Here is a 21,944-nt window from a genome sequence, read left to right as displayed (position 1 = left end):
CCTGATATGATTCAAACGTGTTTGATGAGGATGGGACTCCCATGTCCCTCCACACCACCACTACCACCACTTGGCTTAAAGAGAGACCACTAAATTGGGAGGTACTGGTAATTCCCTAGTGTCATAAAAGAAGACCCCAAAGGCAGTGACCAGAATCAAAGAAGATTTCTTTATAACATTATGATTTTCTGTTGGTATGATCCACATACTGTGTTATTTTTACAGACACTTGTGTGTACATTAAAACAGGTGCCTCGTCTGTGTAGATAATTGGAAAAAAGTAGCCCCATCCATGGAGATGAAGACCCCAGGCTCATAATTTGGTGTTTTTAAATGTAGATTGTATTATTATATGAGTATGACAATGCCAGCAGATGAGGAGAAGATCGCCATTAAAAACACAACATGTTACACTCACAGATCGCAAGAGGAGGAGGCACACTGCACCATGGAGGGCCATATGGAGAAGCCTCAGGATTGGTCAGGTGGCAGGAGGAGCTGGGGAAAGCATGGGTAAACCTTTCATTGTGGTGTCTTAGGCAGGAGTCGTGAGGCAGGATAAACAGACTTAGGACTGGCTAGTTTAAATAATTTCAGCAGTCCTTAAGGCATAGGGACTGTCTCTAACTGTTTGGTACCTAGTTCTGGGGTGATTAGGACATGTGAATAATGGCTTAGAGTGTGGGCTGTGGATGGGTTGGTTTGCATGTGAAAGCCATACACACAGGCTAGTCATCTACTGTCTCTAGGAATTGGCTAGTCCTGGGAGAGGCAGTATCTCCTGGGTCAGCAGGGCCCCAGATGTCAGAGCATCAGAAACACAGTTAACACACTTAGTAAGTGGAAGAGGACTTTTCACAGGGAATGCATATTGGTAAGTCAAGCCAGTGTTGTGCTGGGATATTTTAACAATCAGCTCTTTGAAGAAAGCAGAGTCCAAAATAAGCTTTTGCTGATTTCCTAATGCAAATGCTCCCATCGTCATCAATTCCAAGTTATCAATGTGACATCAGCTAGTTGCAAAATTCCTGGAAATGTAACAATTGACTCTTACCAGCCAAAACATGTACACTTCAGCACATCACTCAAAGTTTTTGTTTCAGTCCTTATGTGCATCCTCTGTCTTGAATCTTTGTGCACTACACAAACTACAATATCACAGGCAGAGGACACAAATTTTTTGTGAAGCAGCGGTTTATAAACCCAAAGTAATTGGTGAACAAAATATGATTACAACAGCCATCTCTAAAGACCAAAGAATTGATGTCTGTAAAAGGGTAATCTTTAAAAGTTTAGCCCAATGTCTCAAGTCAGGTTTCTTGGGTGAGTCCCGTGTTTTAGGTGAGGGCTGTTTCTGTCACTAAGGAAGGAAAATTTTGGCCAAAATTAGTGGCAGCATCTATTGTTTGAAGGGCTTTAAAACTGAAATGAGAATTGATTAACATGATCTGAGGCTTTAAGATAGTAATGAATATTGTTCAAGTATTAATACTTTCCTAGAATTATTGAAAGATTATGTGTTATAAGTACAGGGAGCAAAAGAAAAACACTGAGGCTAAGTTCCTTTTCAGATAGAACTGAATAAAATCTCATTAGACTTAGGAGATGTGTGGGCCTAGAGATGATTTTGTTGTGAAAATAATTAAAATATGAACAAAAACCTACATATGAACCTGATTTCAGACTCACCACGTACTCATGTCTACTGGCTCTATAATTCTTCCTCTAAAATAACCATACACAACAGAGATGGGAAAAAATTGAGGAGCAATTTGAGCTCTAGTGACATCAACCAGCCCTCTAAGTAAGAGATCTCAGCACCTACCTCACGTAATACTCTCCTGCATCTCTGGAGACTTGCTACTCCCACCACAATATAATAGGAGTGGAAGTGGAAGTCTACAGAATACCATGGCTTAGTGAACACAGTGGTAAACAAAGGCAGCATTTCTCATACCAGAAGAATAGTTCTTGGCTGGAGCAGCCCAGGGTAAGGAGACCAGGTGAGACACTGTATTCTATATTTAGAAACAATTAGTAATACATTTACAGCAATATATATCTATTCATGCTGGGAAGAGAAAATGGTCCTTTTTTGGTAAATATTTTTGTGATATCTCATTGCTAGTTGCTCTACATGTTATCTCATTGGATCTTTATGATGATCCTAAGAAGTAGCTGACAGAGCAGGAGCATTGCCATCTTGGACAAACACCGCCATTCTGAAGTTCCCCTCAATCAAAAACTGCCTAAATCCAAAGGGCATCAGCCTAATGGCTAAGATCAGCATGACCATAAACCACAAATGACATCTCCAACCAGAAACACTCCAACTCTAAGATAAACCCCTCCCCTACCAGAGACATGCCAGCCTTGAGATAACTTCCCCTCTGGTTGGAAAGATGTCAGCCCCAAGATAACTGCCCCTCCAGCCAGACATTCCAACCCTGCCATAAACTTCTCCCCCACACAGAAAACATTCCAAACCTGTGATAAGCTCTCTCACCCTAAAACCAATAAATACTCTTACTCTGTAAGAGAGAACACTCCTGACCAAAAATCAGCCAGAAGCCCCTCAGGTTTATTCTCCAAAATAAACCTGTCTTTGACTGTTGAGCCACTTTTCATGTTTCTTTCCTCTTTCTTTAACTCTTACAGTAGCCTTGTTTCTAATAGAGAGAAGAAACTTGAGATTATTTTTTGCTGTTTTAGTATTTCTTTTTACCTTTGCCAGTCCTTCAATACCTGTTAAACAAATTATATGTATTAAATTTAGGACTGACTCCATCTTTCCAATCACTGTAATTACTCTGTCTCTAAACTAATCCCATTCTTTATTTATTGATCACCATGAATGTACAGACCTCATCCACTGTCATCCCCTAAAGTAAGTGTTGATGTGAAAACTGAAATGAAGCTGGCACAGCATTGTAGGCAGTGGGAGAGAAAGTGAACATGTGTCTGGATCCCAAGGAGTGGAGATGATAAAATGATGAGCAACTCATTTGGGGTGCCACTGGAATATTGATTCGTGACTAAAGTGGAGAGATCATTGGCCACCTATAAGGGAATAAGGCTGATCTTCATGGTTCCTCCTTTCCAAGATCATCTCTGTTTTTTCTGTGTTAGCAACTTCTCAGTTTCGATAAATGTCAAATCCTCCACTGAATGGGGCCATGAAAAATTTTAGTCTGTCTCCATCCACCATCATTAAACATGTTGGACTTCAGGAATCGTAAGCACAATAAAATCATTTTTCCTCTTAACAATTATCTTTTAACAATTTGAAACAATTTTAATATAACAATATTTTTATTCTAATTTTTTTCTCGTATCTTGTCTCAGTATCTTCCCATATGGAACAACTCTATATATCACAGAATTACTTTTAGGGACCCATTAAACATGGCATATTAAGTTATTAAGTTATGTTATTTCTATTAAAATAACCAGAGAGGAGTGACATTAGTAAAAATAGTAGAGTAAGAACCTTTGAAAATTCACCTCTCCATAAAAGCAACAAAAATCTGACAAATAATGTGATAGAATCAGCTTTTTCAGAACTTTGGAAATTAACCAAAGGCTTACAGTAATCTGGAAACATGTGTTCAAAAAATAAATAAATAAATAAATGAAAGGCTAGCTCTCCAGAAGAACAGCACACTTTATTGTGTTTTAACTTGCATTCCCCTTTCCCCCAGCTCAGTAGTAGTCTTGAAAAATAACAGCATTCCTGTTACAAAATACAGCAGAATGAAGTAGAGCTTGAGTGCTTCTAAAGCATGAATGGAGACAGCAGTGGCTCCCAAGCCCCAGTTCCATGCTGCTGCCTAGAGAGTGCTGGGGGCTTTGGGATAACAAATCCAACCCAGGGCTCCAGGGAGCAGTGGGGCCCAGTAGGACCCCATGCTTCACAGATGGTCCTACTTGTAGTCTGTACTTGCCATCCTGCTTCTCTTCCTGGCCTCTGCTTTCAGGTGCAAGAAGCAGGCCCAGACCACTGATTGCAGGGCCACCCTGAAGACCACAGGAATGGTATTCACCAGATAGACACATACCCAAGTGCCACCTTGGACCTCTGGGAAGCAAGGATGGGTTCTGCCAGCATGAGTGCCTTTCCCACATTGCAATTATAAACCCTCCTGCTGAATGGACGGGGCTCTTCGCTATCTGGAGTTCATCTTAACATTGGCATTGCTTCCCTGACTGACCGCTGCAACTACCATAACAGGTGCTATGAGACTGGTGGCAAAAGCAAGAACAACTGGGAAGAGAAGTTCCAGTATTATTGCCTCTCTAACATCTGCCAAAATATGCAGAAAACACTAGGACTGGCTCAGCATGTTCAGGCTTGTGAAACAACAATGCAGCTCTTGTTTGACAGTGTTAGACGTTTAGACTGTAAACCACCCCTAGACAGCCAATGAGTCCCGTATAGGTATTGCTGACAAATATTTGGTCTTTAAAGAAGTAGCTGACAGTTGGTGACAGTAGATGAAAACAGAAGGGCATAACTGTTGACACAGAAATAATGCTTTTTCAGCATAATGCCTTATTTTTGTGAAAGGATTATTTTAAGAACTTTTAACACTATAAATATGGGGAAGTCTTCACTTAGAAGTATATGTGTTTACCATGAAATTATAAATACACACTCATGCCTGGAAAGATCTGACTCTTTTTTTTCTGTTTTAATTACACATAATAGTGCTGTTTCTCTATAACCCACTGAGCAGATAACTAAGTCATAGTTCTGTTAATGACAGGAACATTTCCACGTCTGTTTGCTTTGTAAAAATGGATCCATCAACTGGTAATCTCTTAGGGATATTGACATGTTATGCAATATGCCTAAAAGGTGACGTGAACAAAAATCAGAGGGACAGCCACTCTTATTTTATGAATGACTAACATAAAAAAAGTCAATTGAATGCAGTGGCTCACACCTGTAATCCCCACACATTCCAATGGTGAGGCAGGAGAATCACTTTAGCCCAGGAGTGAGACCAGCCTGGGCAACACAGTGAGGTCCAGTCTCTGTAAAAAATGTCTAAATTGGAGAAAAGCTGGATTTAATGAAATAAAAAGTTAAACAGAACACACATCAGAGCACTACTTGCTGTTATACTTTAATGTTTATTTCCTAGCACTTGCTCTTACTTACAGATTTTGGGATTATTTTTAAAGACTGAAACCTTTTACTAATAGTGGTCTTAATAAAAATTGTTCTTGAAAAAAATGCAACCTAAATTTAAAATTCTGTGGACAGGTCAGGCAGCAGATTGGGCACAGTAGAAGAGAAAGTTAATGAAATATAATTCAGAATACAAAAATAGGCTGCCCAAAACCATGGAAAACATGAGAGGTTAAGAAATGTGGCGGCGAGATCAACATAGTCTAGGTATGTCTGGAGACACCAAACAGTAGATTCAAGAAGCCAAATGAACCCTAACCAAGTTAAGATTGTGGTTCACAGGGACAGAGCAGGAAATATGTTACATTTACCAGAGGAACAGTTATACAGAAAGTTGATTTCTCAACAGCAATTATTAATATGAAAGCCAAAAATCAGTAGAATGGTATCTTTCATGTGATGAAAGACAATAGCTACCAACCTAGAATCATCTAATGAAAATATGTGTCAAGGAAAGGAGAAATAAAGGATTTTTAAACAGAGATTCATTACCAGGATTAAATATGTATTACACATTTTATATTATATATTACATATTATATTATATATAGTATAGCATATATATTATGTATTACATTGTAAATATGTATATATTACCAGTGTTACAGGTAAATTTAGGGGAACATTGACAATATTATATAAAAATTATAAAATGTCTAGTGTTTTTATAAGTTACAAGACAGAATTACAACACAGAGTAACAATATATATAATTTTGGAGGAATGCAAATGGAACTGAAGTATTGAAAATTCTTTGTATAATTATATAAAAAGAGAGACTTTTTAAAAGTTCTAACTAGAATATTAACATACTAGAAGTAGCAGTATATAAAACCAAAATAATATCACAAATCCAGGTCAGTTTATCTGACAAATGCAAAGTTGGTTTAACATAAGCAAATAATGTAATGCAATTCAGCACATTTAACAACTTGATTTCCCAGCCTGAGCAACATGGCAAAATCCTGTCTCTACAAAAATACTAGCTGAGTGTGGTGGCACACACCTATAATCCCAGTGATATAGGAGCTAGAAATAAATTATTTAGGGAGATAGTAAGGGTAAAGGAGTCCTCAGCAAGGCTTCCCTTTTAACAAAAAGCAGCCCCGAAGTAATTTCTTTTCTAACAAAGAGCAGCCTAAAAAATCAAGCTGCAGACATAGATAAGCAAGCTGGAAGCTTACACAGGTGAATGTCAGCAGCTGTGCCAAAAGAGAAGTACTACCTCAGGGTCAGGTATGTTCAACATGGAGGCTCCATCTTCCCTTTTTGTCACCACATGTACAGTAAAGAAGCAAGCAACATGGCACCAGCTAGATAGAGAACCCATCTGCATGATAAAATATTAGGGTGGGGCAGCCAGCTTTTTTGCATGCTATGCAAATGGCACACCTAGCCCTACCCAGTTTTTCACACCTTATGCAAATAGCACACCTGGTCCAACCAATCATTTGTGCCCTATGTAAATCAGACACCTGGCCTCCTCAAGCTCATCTACATAACCTCTTGCATTTTGCCACAGACTGGAAGACCCACTCAGGACCCCTCTCTCCACAGGAGAGAGCTTTTCTCTTTCTTTTGCCTATTAATCATCCACTCTTAACCTCACTCCTTGTGTGTCCACATCCTTGATTTCCTTGGTGTGAGACAATGAACCTCGGGTATTACCCCAGACACACTTTACCAGCTACTCAGGAGGCTAAGATGGGAGAACTGCTTGAGCCCAGGAGGTTGAAGCAGCAGTGTGCCATGATCCTGCCACTGCAATTTAGACTGGACGACAGGGTAAAACCTTGCATCAAAAAAAAAAAAAAAAAAAAAAGTTAATTTTTAAATGATTATCTTGCTAGATGCAAAATAACTACCTGATAAAACACAACATTTATTCATAATAATAACTCTAGAAAACTAGTATTAGAAGAGAACTTCATTATTACAATTTTAATAGTAACATCCATGAGTTTTGCCCCTCAGCATTTTCACCTTATAGAATCCTCCTCTCTTGATTGTGACTGCCTCTGGCTATTAGAATTTTGCAGATGTAGTTAAGGTCCCAAATCAGTTAATCTATGAGTTAATCAAAAGGAAGATTATCCTGAGTGAACCTGATTAACCTGATTTAAGCCCTAAGGTGACAGCCTTTTCTTGCTGGCTTGATGAGGAATTGTTGAGGAATTCCACATGGCCAAGAACTGTAACCAGCTTCTAGGAATTTTAGGCAACCTCTAGGACTTTAGGATAGTCAGCCAAGGGTCAGCAGATGGCTGGGGACCTCAGTCATTCCATCACAAGGAAACATATTTTGTCAACAAACTGAATAAACTTGGAAGCAGATTCTCCTGCAGTCAAGCCTCCAAATGAAAATGCAGCCCAGCTGACACCTTGGTTACAACCTTGTAAGATTCTGAGGAAAAGATCAAGTGAAGACCTGCCCAGACTCCTGACCTACGGAAGCTGTGAGATAATAAATGTTTGTTGTTTAAAGATGCTATGTTTGTGGCAATCTGTTATGCAGCAACAGAAAATGAATATAGTAACGATATCTACCATGAAAACAAAAGGCCACCATCTCCATACTTACTGAAAAATATTATTTTCCCATTGCCATTTCAACAAGATATGAATGCCTACCATCTCTATATTTAGTTAACAGTATTCTTGCAGTAGAAAATAAAAAGAAACAAAAACTCTAGGAATTAGAAAGGATACAAGACTTACAATTTATAGATGATATGTCTGTGTACATAGAAAATCCAAAAGAATCTATAGCTAAAATAGTCAAATAAGAAGAAATATAACTAAGTGTAGCAATATAGCTAAAGTATTCAAGATCAATATACAAAATATCAATGTTATTTCTATAAGCAAGAAACAAACAGAAAATAAATTAATTAAAAGATAAAATTTGTAATTGGATAAAATGTATCAAATATTTAGGGATCTAAAATACATATGCAAGACCTCTATGAGAAATTTTTTTAACTTTGAGAGTTAATAAGATAGACTATTAAAATATTAATAGTTTGGGGAAACTCAATATAGCCTTTTCTCTCTAAATTATATATTCAATTCAATTCCAATCAAAATCCTTGCTTTGTAAACCTTGACATTTTGATTATAAAAAGTATATGAAGTTTTTTCCTCCTTTCTCTTCCTGAACATTTCAGCTCACAAGTATGGGGACAAAACAGGCAGTTGTGTTGATCCAGAGTGAGGGATTGGGGCCTGAATGAAATAAGAAGGGCCCTAGTGGCAGAGTGTCACCCTGCACAGTGCTGGAGGTCAATTGAGAGCATGGCTGTAAGGTGGACAAAAGAAATGAGGTATGAAAGACTGAACAATGTCAGGAGGCATCCACACACAGATGGAGCATGGGTCTTCAGCACCTAAGGGAGGTGAGGGTAGGTCATCTGCGTAAGAGGGCAGCCTGGCACAGGGTGTCTGAGGAAGGATCGGGTGAAGATGGCATCTACTTGGGAGGAAAAATGGCAGAGGCAACCAATGAAAGGTAAAATAGTCCCAACTGGGAATCAAGAGTGCACCTGCATAGGGGCAGGGACACAAGAGGCTGTTTACACACTCGGGGTTAAACAAATAACTAAATACAGAAAATCCTGGAATAATGCCATTTTGTTACAACATTGATGAGAAAAAGAAATCCTAGCCAAAGCCACTGTATGTATGGAGTTTACATGTTTTCCCCATGTCTGTGTGTGTTTTCTCCAGGTTCCCTTGTTTCCTCCCACATCCCATATCTGGGCACATTACGTTAACTGATGTGTCTACATGTCCCAGTCTGAGTGAGTGTGGGTGTGTGTGAGTGTGCCATGCAATAGCGTGTCCAGAGCCGGTTCGCACCTGGGGCCCTGAGTCGCTGGATAGGTTCCAGTCATCTGCCACCCTGAAATGGAATAAGCATGTTGGACAAGGAACAAATAAATGAATGCAAATTACTGTAAAATAAAAATTTGTAAAGTTTATGATAACCTTACAAATGCTGCAATACACAATGATGTGGTACAAAAGTGCTCTATGAGCCTACCATATTTGTAATTGGTTTTAACTGTATGGAAGTAGGAGGTGATCCTTCCAAATTGCACTTTGCCAACATTCATTTCTTGATTTCACTCACCACCACTACAATTGCCATCACTCGCTGATTCACCAATCATCGGGTAAATAATATCTTTTTATTACTCTTCCTTATATGTATGTGGAGCTAACATTTATTTTAATGTTCAACATTACAAGTGGTTTTGGTCTTTATTTACATTTGGTGATATTTTTGTGGCCAGAAATATGTCATAGGAACAGATCTCTTGCTTGTATCAATTAGCCTACAGTAAAATTGGTTTTGTTTCACATCTTTCACTTAAAGTCAGACAGTTCCCAAGAAGACCTATTGATCATGTTAAGTGAGGATTTACTGTATTCTAAGGATGAAGGGAGCCAAGTTGTCTCAGAAAAGTAACTTGCAAATATAGTTGACCCTTGAACAACATGGTTTGAACTGTATGGGTCTACTTATAAGCAGTTTTTTATTTCAATAAATAGACTGAAATTTTTTTGGAGATTTATGACCATTTGAAACAGCTTATAGATGAATCTGCATGGCCTAGAAATAAACAAATTAAGAAAAAGGTATGTCACGAATGCATAAAAAATATATGTAGATACTCATCTATTTTATTATTACTACCATAAAATATATACAATCTATTATAAAAAGTTAAAATTTATCAAAATTTACACACATATGGTACATGGTACCATTCACAGCTGAGAGAAATGTAAACAAATGTTAAGATGAAGCATTAAATCATAACTGCATAAAATTAACTATAGTATGCACTGTACTATTGGAACGATTTCATAGCCACCTATTGCATCTGCAGTGAGCTGAAGTGTTGCAGGTATTCCCTTAAAATGCCTTGTGATGCTAATCGTCTCCACAGAAGCGGTTCATCTGTCCAGGAAATTGTATTTCACAGTAAAAAGTGATGACTTATGGTTCTTGCATATTTTTCATTTTTTTGTTTAGTTTTGTATTTGAGACTGAGTTTTGCTCCTGTTACCCAAGCTGGGGTACAACAGAGTGATATCTGCTAACTGCAACCTCTACCTCCCGGGTTCAAGTGATTCTCCTGCCTCAGCCTTCTGAGGAGCTCAGATTACAGGCGCCCGCCACCACACCCAGCTAATTTTTTGTATTTTTAGTGGAAACGGGGTTTTACCCTGTTGGCCAGGCTCGTCTCGAACTCCTGACCTCAAGTGATCCACCCGCCTCAGCCTCCGAGAGTGCTGGGATTACAGGCGTGAGCTATCACGCCTGGCCTTTTCCACTGTTTTTAATGCAATACTGTGAAACTCAAATAACACCATGGAACCCATACAAAGTGCCACCATTGATGCTGGAAGTGCTCCCAAGAAGTAGAGGTCATGACACTGTATTAAAAAGTCTGACATTGTTAAAATAGAACATTTCTGAAAAGAAAACTATGCTTTCTTACAATTAACAAATTATAAACCATTGAAGAAAATAAACCATGAATCCATATTGATACAAGTAAATGAATAAAGTGAAAGTTTTAGGAGGAAGAGAGATATTTACACAGTCTCAAATGACCTCCCCACAAGATACTAAGTAACAGGACAAATCAAAATTGTAGGTCACATGATAAGATGCAATGAGACTGTTACAGGATCACTTCTGTACAGGATATACTTGACCAAAGATGTAAAGTCTCTTTGTTCCCCATACCTCAGCACGACACAATATCCCATGTAACAAAGCTACACGTGGACTCCCTGGAACTAAAAGCTGAATTTTTTTTAAAGTGTGATCTAAATGTAATCACCATGAAACATCAGAAACACCCAATTGACGAACATTCTACATGACTGGACTTTACTCTTTGAAAGATTCAAGGTAATAAGGTCAAGGGAAAACTGAGGAGCTGCTCCAGACGGAGTCTGAGAGACACAAGAACTAAAGGCAATCCATGGGTCTCAATGGATTATGCAATTTTTCTTAAAATCAGCACATATTCTCATGATGCTTTTCAAACTAGCTTTTGATTTAGATGTAACTCATTAGTAGATCCTACAGAAGAGGATAGTATCATTTCATATAGAGGCTCAGATTCAAATTCAGCAGCACCTGGAAAGAGAATAAAAGAATGATGCACCTTACCTAAAATATTTCATAGTTAACTAAGTGTAAGTCAGTAAAAGAGAGAACTTTATCTGTGTTAATGAGAAGGAAAAATATGTATGTATGACCACAACACAAAATTACTGTTTAATATTAAATATAATCTGCCCATAGTTGTGCATTGAATTAATTGTCATTGCGGTTAAGTATCAGAGCTTTTGGTTTTCTCACTCTTCATTCCTGTATTCAGCAACCATGTGACAATAAGCACTGGAATTACAAGATGAAGATGAACAGTTCACTCCTCAAAAATCATATGCTATAACCTGAAAAGCCAAACAGGCAATTTCTTTACAGAATCATAGATACCATGACAGGCATAAAACAGGACACTATCGGAACACACAGAAGGGACACCTATCCCAGTTTCGTGTCAATATTGCAGCATTTTGATGGAGGCAATATGTAGGTTGATATCTGAAGGAGAAGGAAAAAATATGGCACATAGAGGGAAGAAGCAAATGCAGAGAGATGAGAAAGAGCACTGTGGAATTCTTTGCAGTCTAGTTTGGCTGAATGCTAGAGCAAAGGGGTAGAGTAGGGTATGTGACAAGAACCACATTGATGTACGAGTTTTCATTGCATGCCAAGCAGCTTAGAGCATTTTCTGAGGGCAAAAGTAAACCAATGACAAAATAAATAATTGGAGATTTTAAACATCACCTGTCAAGGAACTGTTTTTTTTGAACTCTAATTGTTTGGCTAAGTATTACTAGATGACTCTGGTCTTTTGGCCTTAAATTACTACCATGACTTTCAGAAGTTGATGAAGGCTTTGTTTCTGGAGTGCAGTTTCACTGTGCTAGCTCACAGTTCCCCAGGGATGGCAGAAAGGAAGACGGTGTAGAGTCAGAACAAAAGAGATAGACTTCTTGAGACTTTTTAAAGCTATGGAACATGAGGAATTAATGAAGCGTAAGTATACTCTCCATTATGAGTATTTATGTGTTCCTGTCCTTCACGAAATTTATATGAGAAAAAACGCTTACTGTAATACAACAATAGAGAGGAAAGCCACTTGCTATTTATAGTTTATTTCAGGAATCAATTAATCTAAATTTAATTAATAAATTTTGGCAACATACGTTCTTCTACTTCTCTAGTTATATTTTCTGTCAACTCTTGCTGCATCTGAAATAAGCCAACTATTCATAATGTTTAACAAGAGAAATTATCATGGAAATGATATATCACTTATAAAATGTGATCTTTCTTACTTTTAGAGACAAGACCTAACTTGAGGATTGCGTAAATAGAAAAATTAACTACATAAATAAAATAAAATTCCTACTTATTTTAAGTTTAGATAAAAGAGAATATATATGTGTAATGCTCTTGACATTAGTCTAATAAAAATATGGGATATATATCTTTCAGAAGGGTGATGTTTTCTTTTACTAGTTACAAAGGTTACACAATTCAAGTCGTATTTTGCAGCAAATGCATTATTTTCTCATTCTTAGCAAAACTCTGACCTTTATAAGGGTTCAATCAGTTTTTCCACTTTAGTAGATTTCTCCTTAAAATAAACTTTCCATTTTCCTCTTTTGGAAAATTAAGATATTAAATACATTCCCTGTTATGAACTTTTCAGGATAGAATCTTAAATATGTACCTGAAGAAAGTGGTACTGCCACATAATATGTGAAAAGTCTACTGGCAAAATATTAAGTAAAAATATTACTATATCTGCGTTACAACTAATATTTTTACATATGAATAAAAAAACTTTGTCTCCATATGGAAAACAAAGATTTTGAAAATGTACTTGAAAAAAGGAATATAGATTAAAACCAGTTTACCAACTTAGTTTCTTTGTTTCGTGACCTTCTAGAATCAGAAACACAGAAAACAATATATAGCCTTTTAATTGTAACTTTTATGCTTTTCAAAAAGTAGCAGCATTTTTTGAAACATCTGATTAACTATAGTTCTCTACTTAATTATGAAATTGTATGGGGATACTTCAAACTCTATTGCAAGTGTTCCCATCTAGATTGTTTTTATTTAAATCTTTTATGCAAAAGGTGTTCTCTCACTGAATGTCCAGAAAAGGTTCTAAAATTCTTTACTAAACATAGTACTTTTTGGTGATAATGACAATATGATATACAATGCCTTTACCAATTTTTTGGCCAATAGCTTTTGCAATATTTTAAGAGACAGTTTTCCATAATCTTTCTGTGATCATAACATTATAGACAGGCCTTATAAAATTAGTGACATGACAATAGCATTACTAGAAAAATTTTATAAAAGTAATAACTCAATACTAGATAAAGGGAGAAGCCTTTATTGAAAGAATTTTACATTACCATTAATGAACATTATGTAAAATGTACATTTTTAAATAACTTGAATTTAAAAATTCTTAATGTAATGTTATCTTTTCCCCAAAAGCTCTTCTTATACTTCCTATCTGTAATAGATTGTATTAATTTCCTTTTACCTCATTCACAAATGCATTCATAGTACATACATTTTACTAGATAAAAATGAAATACCTTTCTCATCAGCTTGCTTGTTTTTATACTAAAGAAATAACTCTCTAGATAAAGAATATTTTTTATATAAGAAATTTTAGTAGGGGACTTTTTTTTCTCTTTTGGTAGAAGTAGTTGCCCAACCCCGGAGTGGGCTCCTCCTACATACATTTTTTTTTTAACCTTTCACTGACCCTTGAACACTTTACCAGTTGCTGAGGGCAACTGCCTTTGGGTAAGAGACACCAGATCAGATATAAAAGCTCAGAGGGTAAAGAAACAGACTCAGAACACAGGCGGTGCTCTGAGAAGGGGCACCCAAAAACTTTGGAAAAGGGTCTTGAGTGATGATGATTCCAGTGTTGTCCTGGCTGTTGGGAGGCTGGGGTGGTTTTCCCCATATTCACGAAGGGGAAATTAAAACTATTATATAACCTTTTTTTCTTTTTGAGATGGAGTTTCGCTCTTGTTGCCCAAGCTAGAGGGCAAGGGCGCAATCTCGGCTCACTACAACCTCCGCCTCCTGGGTTCAAGCGATTCTCCTGCCTCAGCCTCCCGAGTAGCTGGCATTACAGGTGCCCTCCACCTGTAAAATCATGCCTGGCTAATTTTTGTATTTTTAGTAGAGACAGAGTTTCACCACGTTGGCCAAGCTGGTCTCTAACTCCTGACCTCGTGATCCGCCTGCCTGGGCTTCCCAAAGTGCTGGGATTAGAGGCATGAGCCACCACACCCAGCTTAAATGACTTTTTAAAATTCTCTTTTATTTTATTCTTACCTTCCCATTAAATCACACATTTTCCTCACATTTCTCTGAATAGAAATTCAGAACTTTTATCCTCGGAATTTTTACTGAGTGACTTAATACAGTACCTGGCACAGATTATGGAAAGGAAAAGGAGAGAAAAATGTCTTAGTGACATTAATCATTGTCCTGTTTGGTTAGAAAAGGGTGCCATTAATGGCTTTTGAAGTGTGTAGAATAATAACCTAGTAGAATATAAATATTGCCAGAGGAAATAGAAAAGCTTAATAAACTGCTAATTTTATGTTATGCATAATACTAAAACAAAAGTTCTGTTAGTTCTGTATGGAGTAAAATACTTAAACATTTTAAATAAAAACGCTGCTGCTTTCTCCATGGCCTGTTTATTTCCAGCTTGAGATTATGTTTCAGATGGTGGAGGTAGCTTGAAGTCCAACGTTAATAAAGAAAGCACATCCACAACTTTGTTTATACTTTTTAAAAAAAAAAATTAAATAGACCGGGCATGATGGCTTATGTCTATAATCCCAGCACACTGGGAGGCCAAGGCAGGCGGATCACCTGAGGTCGGGAGTTCGAGACCAGCCTGACCAACATGGAGAAACCCCACCTCTACTAAAAATACAAAATTAGCCAGGTGTGGTGGCGTACGCCTGCAATCCCAGCTATTTGGGAGGCTGAGGCAGGAGAATCACTTGAACCTGGGAGGTGGTGGTTGCAGTGAGCCGAGACTGTGCCATTGCACTCCAGCCTGGGCAATAAGAGTGAAACTCCATCTGAAAAAAAAAATTAAATTAAACTAAATTAAATATAACAAAGCCAGGAAATTATGTTGCCAGAGTGCTCAGGAGGGTCTCCAGATACCTGTGAGACCCCAGCCCCAACTGGCATACAGATTCTTGACAACATCACTAGTAAGAATTCAGGGACTAATCAAAATGAAGTGAAAGGCTCAAGAAACTTTTATTGCAAAGTGAAAGTACACACAGGAGAAGACGACAGGTGTGCCATGACAATGAGTCATGCACAACAGAATTTGGGGTTTCTAATTTTACAGGTGTTCAATTAAAGGGTGGAATCATCATTAGGTATTCTGAAAAAGGAAGGGCTATCAGGGACCTCTGCTTACCACCCCCTTTCTCCCTTGTTTGGGTTTCCCCACAAGAGTCATGGACATGCCACCTTGACTGAGATTTTGGCCATTTTCTCTTAGTTAGAATTGCCCTAAATTCTAGCCATACCAATGGCTTTCAGTGCTCCGAATGCATTCTCCCATGCCTAGGTACTTTAGCCATGCTTTCCCCAGTCAGTCATGGTGGGCTAGGCACCTTCCATGGCAAATGCCCACATACTCTCAGGACCTACCTCTAACACTTCCAGGGCCATGACTCAGAGGTTCCTCCAGAAGCCATACAGATGACTCCCCAATTCCCCTTACTCCATGCATCTCATACATCTCTATTCAATGCAATACCATACTGAACTAGAATTGCCTGTTTTAAGACTGTTTCATAGGCATCTTCTAGATGCATTTCAAAACTCTGAAAACTAACTGATTCAGAGCCGGTCTTGACTCAATAAATTCCTCAATCTTTTCTCCCAGTCCCCTCACCTTGCCCACGTTTTTCTCTTGCCTGAGTCTTAACAGGTAGCACTTAATGCCTTCTGGGATGGCTCTGCTTATAAGATTCTTGAGGATGTCATTTAAAAATACTTGTATTTAAACAGTATGTGAGATGATGAATTTGCTTAACTACAACAATTATTTCATTATGTATAAATATGTCAATATATCATGTTGTACTCCTTAAATATATGTAATTAATAAACTAAAGCTTTTTTAAAAAGCCAAAAATAATTGTGTTTAGGAAACCAATTTAGAGATTTTAAAAATTAGCCCTCAAAGATATTTTCAAGCATTTTCTTTCAGCACCCTTGTACAATTCACTCATTACCTGGGAAAAATTAAGCATTTGGCATTGAGGAAAAATTCAGAGCAACAATTCTAGGGAAGAACAAGAGAGCTGAGTTGGTGATTAAAAAGAACTCAAGCCAACTTTAAAGGCAATTATGCTCCTAGCATTGTAACCACGGCATCAGAGGTGGGGCCTGCCCTCTGTCTTGCACACATCCCCTTCAGGCTGAGCAAGGGGCATAGTTATTTTTAGCTAGTTTGTGAATTATAATTCCCTTCATCCTTACATTAATCATTCCCTATTTCACAAGGATGCCCCTTTTGTAATGAAAAAACCATACGGGATAGTTTGTCTCATGGCGCCCTCTAGTGATAACACAAAGATCACAATCAAAGAAAGTTAATTTACCCACTGCCGGAATGTGCCAAGAGTAATAGTACTTTTCTTCTTTTGTTTTTGTTTTTTGGAGACAGAGTCTCGCTTTGTCGCCCAGGCTGGAGTGCAGTGGCGCGATCTCGGCTCATTGCAACTTCCGTCTCCCGGGTTCAAGCGATTCTCCTGCCTCAGCCTCCCGAGTAACTGGGACTGCAGGAGCCCGCCACCACCGCTAATTTTTTGTATTTTTAGTAGAGCCGGGGCTTCGCCGTGTTGCCCAGACTGGTCTCGAACTCCTGAGCTCAGGCAATCCGCCCGCCTCGGCCTCCCAAAGTGCTAGGACGACAGGCGTGAGCCACCGCGCCCTGCCGTACTTGACTTTTAAAAAATAAAACTGTCTTTATTCACAGATTACATTATCCAACAACTAGAAAATCCTAGCAACAAGAACAATACAAACTTCTGGAACTAATAAGTGAGTTTGGCAGGGTCTCAAAATACAAAGGTAATATGCAAAAGTCTATTTTACTCATATATATATCAGTAAAGAGCAATTAGAATGTGAAATTTTTAAAAATACAATTTACAACAGCATCAAAAATAATGAAATACTTACAATTATACATCTAACAAAGTATGTACAGGATATATATGTGGAAAAACTACAAAACCCAGATGAAAGGAAACAAAGAAAATTTAAATAAACGGAGAGAGAGTACATGTTTGTATATTGGAAGACAATATTTTTTAATAATTTCAACTTGTATTTTAGATTCAGGGGCACATGTACAGTTTTGTTACTTGGCTATATTGCATGATGCTGAGGTTTGGATTGTGACTGATACCTAGGTACTGAGCAGAGCACCCAAAAGTTAGTTTCTCACACGTTGACCCCCTCTTTCCCTCTCCAATTTAGATTCTAAATTAAGCAATGCTTAACAACCTACTGAAGTCTCAGAAAAGAAAAACGGATATGTGGGTAAGACTGGCGGTGGTAAATTCTATACTGTGGAACGTTTTCCTCTTTTTTTTATTAGAAGCTCAAATCAACCTCAGGGGTCCTCGCGTATTCAACTGCCTGCCCAAATCCTTCCAATAGAGTGAAAGAAAAATTCTAATGGCCTTTGGGGCCCTTTAGGTAACCTCCCTGGCCTCAGCTGCCATGACTCTCCCCTACTTACAGCATTTCTACTATATGTGAATCCCACCACCCCTCATTAGTCTGAAACTGGGGGGGTCTACTGCCAAACCAAAAGATCACAGATAACTACACTTACCGTTGTTGGACAAAATTATATCCAAATGATGATCATTGAGCCTTAAAATAAAAATGATAAGCAAATTATTTCCAATAATATTAAATTATATAAACCAGTGGGAAAAGTAAATCAAATATGGTTTTGCTAAAATTCACCACACTTGTCCCAAATTGTTACTTAATAAAAAGTAGATGCCTTTTAAAAGGTGAGTGGTCATAACAACATGTAATTTGAGATTGAAATATTTTCAGATTTAAGTCAAATTGACATGAATAAAAATAAAATCATACCAACTAAAATGTATGAATAGCTACTGAAGAAAAAGTATTACAAGATACAACAATACACTTCAGTTCATCTGGGAAATCTAGAATTAACTGTCAAAGTAACTCACTTAATCAAATCTTAATTTCAAAACACTCATTTCAATTATGAGCATTTCCATTTACTACATTACAGTCTTAAAATGTGGCAACATAACGGCATTAAAATTATTCTAGCAGTATAAGACTACATTACTAATATTAGTCTATACCTATTAATAATTTGTAACAAACTCTTAAAATTGTATAAGTGACATAATGTCATTACTCAAAGTAAAGAATCTCTCAGCTTTAGGGCCAGTTGCGGTGGCTCACGCCTATAATCCTAGCACTTTGGGAGACTGAGGCGTGTGGATTGCTTGAGCTCAGGAGTTTGAGACCAGTCTAGGCAACACGGCGAAACCTCATCTCTACTAAAATACAAAAAATTAACTGGGCCTGGCAGCGTGCGCCTGTAGTCCCAGCTACTCGGGAGGCTGAGGCAGGAGAATTGCTTGAACCCAGGAGACGGAGGTTGCAGTGAGCCGAGATTACGCCACTGCACTCCAGCCCGGGCGACCGAGTGAGACTCCGTCTAAAACAAATAAACAAACAAAAGAATTTCTCAGCTTTAACTATTATTTCCTGAAAATAAGGCATTTCTAAGCTAATACAGTCAATAAATTAATCATCTATTTTTACATTCAACTAGATTAAACATTTATCTACCAGCAAATATGACTGTAAATTTTCCTTCAGGAAGTTTGAAAAATATTTATCTTTCTTAATGCTTAGTTCTCTTTCTGCTTTCTCTTCATCATATTGATATAGTCTTTCTTTTAAATAGTCACACTCATTTAATAACTCCTTATATTTATCTTCTAGTTAACAACGTTGCTTTTCGTTCCCAAGAAATTGGTCTTGAGCATTAATTATCTTTTCTTTCTTATCTGCATCTTGTGATCCTCATCTAGTTGTTGTTGAACGTTGCTTTTCATTCCCAAGAAATTGGTCTTGAGCATTAATTATCTTTTCTTTCTTATCTGCATCTTGTGATCCTCATCTAGTTGTTGTTGAAGCAACATATTTTCATTTTGTAGCTGGGCTAATCTCTCCTCCACAGCTTCCTGCTTGCAGTGTATTACTCACTTTATCTTGCTCATTTTCATACATTTGTTCGGTGTCCTTCATCTGACACTGTGTTTGGCGTAGATCTCTTTGTAGATATTCTGAAACCAAAGCTATTAGAATATGTTATGGAACTCAAGTGTTAGGTTATTGAATTTACTTTGAGCTTCAGAAAGTTGTTGAGAAAGAATTTCATTGTTACTTTTTAGGTTAGACATGTGGAAATTTATTTTTCCTTGTAAACAAGCATCTCTTGCACTCTGGAGAGCAAATTCGAGGTGTTTTCTTGGTATCTTGCCTTTATCAAGATCAGGTGTAGCAGCAGCCAGTGTAGAACGATAGGATTCAACTTCTGTTTCCAGTCTTTCCTTGTTTTCTTTTTCTTTCTTCAGTTCAGAACTGAGCAATATACTCTTACCAGTTAAAACATTCACTCTCCATTATACTCGGATACTGTTTTTGTTACTGTTTCCTGGGTTTTTGTCGTATCTGTTTCACATCTTAGAGTGGCAATTTCTCCCTTCAACATGCAATTTTCGTGCAACGTATCTTCATGTCTATGAGAAATCTAAGTAAAGCAAAGGAAACTTTTATCTAGCACTCAATAAAATAACATATCACAATTTCCTCTAAAATTAAAAAATAACCTGTGCAATTATACAATGAAAGGGTTGCCGTAAGTGGATATCCAACTGGAGAAAAAGTCAGGTCAAAACCTCAAACCTTATAGACCATAGACTACCAAAAGTTCAAAAATTTATTTGAAGACAATGAATCCGTGAAAGTAAAAAAGAAACCACTAGAGAAGTTAAGAATCTCAAAATTGGATAAGCCCCTCCCTGAATTAAAACAAATCCAAAGGCATCAAATGAAAAATTAAAAACTTTGACTATGTTACAAAATTGGGGCCAGGCACGGTGGCTCACGCCTGTAATCCCAGTACTTTGGGAGGCCGAGGCAGGTGGGTCATGAAGCCAGGAGTTCGACACCAGCCTGACCAACATGGTGAAATCCGTCTCTAATAAAAAAAAAAAACTACAAAAATTAGCCGGGCATGGTGGCAGGTGCCTGTAATCCCAGCTACTCAGGAGGCTGAGGCAGGAGAATTGCTTGAACTCAGGCAGCAGAGGTTGCAGTCAGCCGAGATCACGCCACTGCACTCCAGCCTGGGCGACAGAGTGAGACTCGTCTCAAAAAAAAAAAAAAAAAAAAAAAAAAAAAAAAAAAAAAAAAAATTTGTTTACACCGGTCAGGCACAGTGGCTCACACCTGTAATACCAGAACTTTAGGAGGCCGAGGCGGGCGGATCACCTGAGGTCAGGAGTTCAAGACTAGCTTGGCTAACGTGGCAAAACCCTGTCTCCACTAAAAATACAAAAATGAGCTGGGCATGGTGGCGGGTGCCTGTAATCCCAGCTACTCGGGAAGTTGAGGCAGGAGAATCGCTTGAACCCGGGATGTGGAGGTTGCAGTGAGCCGAGATCGCACCACTGCACTCCAGCCTGGGCAACAGAGCAAGACTCTGTCTCTAAATAAATAAATAAATAAATAAATAAACAGGGTTTACACCCCGATGGCTAACTTATACATGACCCCATAATAAAAGCTCTCGCACTGCATATATTTGGACAGGTTAAATTTCCCAAAGTTATTTAAGTTTCTTTTTCCTGAGTAGCTTTTATAGACATTCTACTTTTCTAATGTTTTTATAGTCAGTCATAATAATTGCATTCATTAATGAATGATAAATCCAGGCATCTTACCAAGTACTTCTACATACATACATCACATTAGTTATCACAATTCTGAAAAGAGGAGGTTAAAAATGTAAGCAAGCTACAGGATTTTCCCCAAGTCTTCTGACTCTGCCTCTAGTGTAGTGTTCCTCCACCAAATCAAAGTTATTTCTGTGGAATAAATATACAAATAACAGGCCGGGCGCGGTGGCTCAAGCCTGTAATCCCAACACTTTGGGAGGCCGAGACGGGTGGATCACGAGGTCAGGAGATGGAGACCATCCTGGCTAACACAATGAAACCCCGTCTCCACTAAAAATACAAAAAAAAATTAGCCGGGCGTGGTGGCGGCGCCTGTAGTCCCAGCTACTCGGGAGGCTGAGGCAGGAGAATGGCGGGAACCCGGGAGGCGGAGCTTGCAGTGAGCCGAGATCGCGCCACTGCACTCCAGCCTGGGCGACAGAGCGAGACTCCGCCTCAAAAAAAAAAAAAAAAAAAAAAAAAAAAATATATATATATATATATATATATACAAATAACAAAAGTAGCCTTTTATTTCAAAGCACCAGTG

The 21,944-nt window shown here is 38.0% G+C and overlaps 1 protein-coding gene across 1 annotated transcript in view; it reads left to right on the top strand.

The window, feature by feature from the left end:
- Positions 1 to 21,944, top strand: part of LOC105491762 (FRAS1 related extracellular matrix 2) — a 223,377-nt gene that overhangs the window by 183,347 nt on the left and 18,086 nt on the right. The window lies entirely within an intron of this gene.

Source organism: Macaca nemestrina, chromosome 16, assembly GCF_043159975.1.
Source record: "Macaca nemestrina isolate mMacNem1 chromosome 16, mMacNem.hap1, whole genome shotgun sequence".
In the NCBI taxonomy this organism is placed as follows: Eukaryota; Metazoa; Chordata; class Mammalia; order Primates; family Cercopithecidae; genus Macaca; species Macaca nemestrina.
The sequence above is the reverse complement of the archived record's forward strand: the minus strand, read 5'-3'. Positions and strand labels throughout refer to the sequence as shown.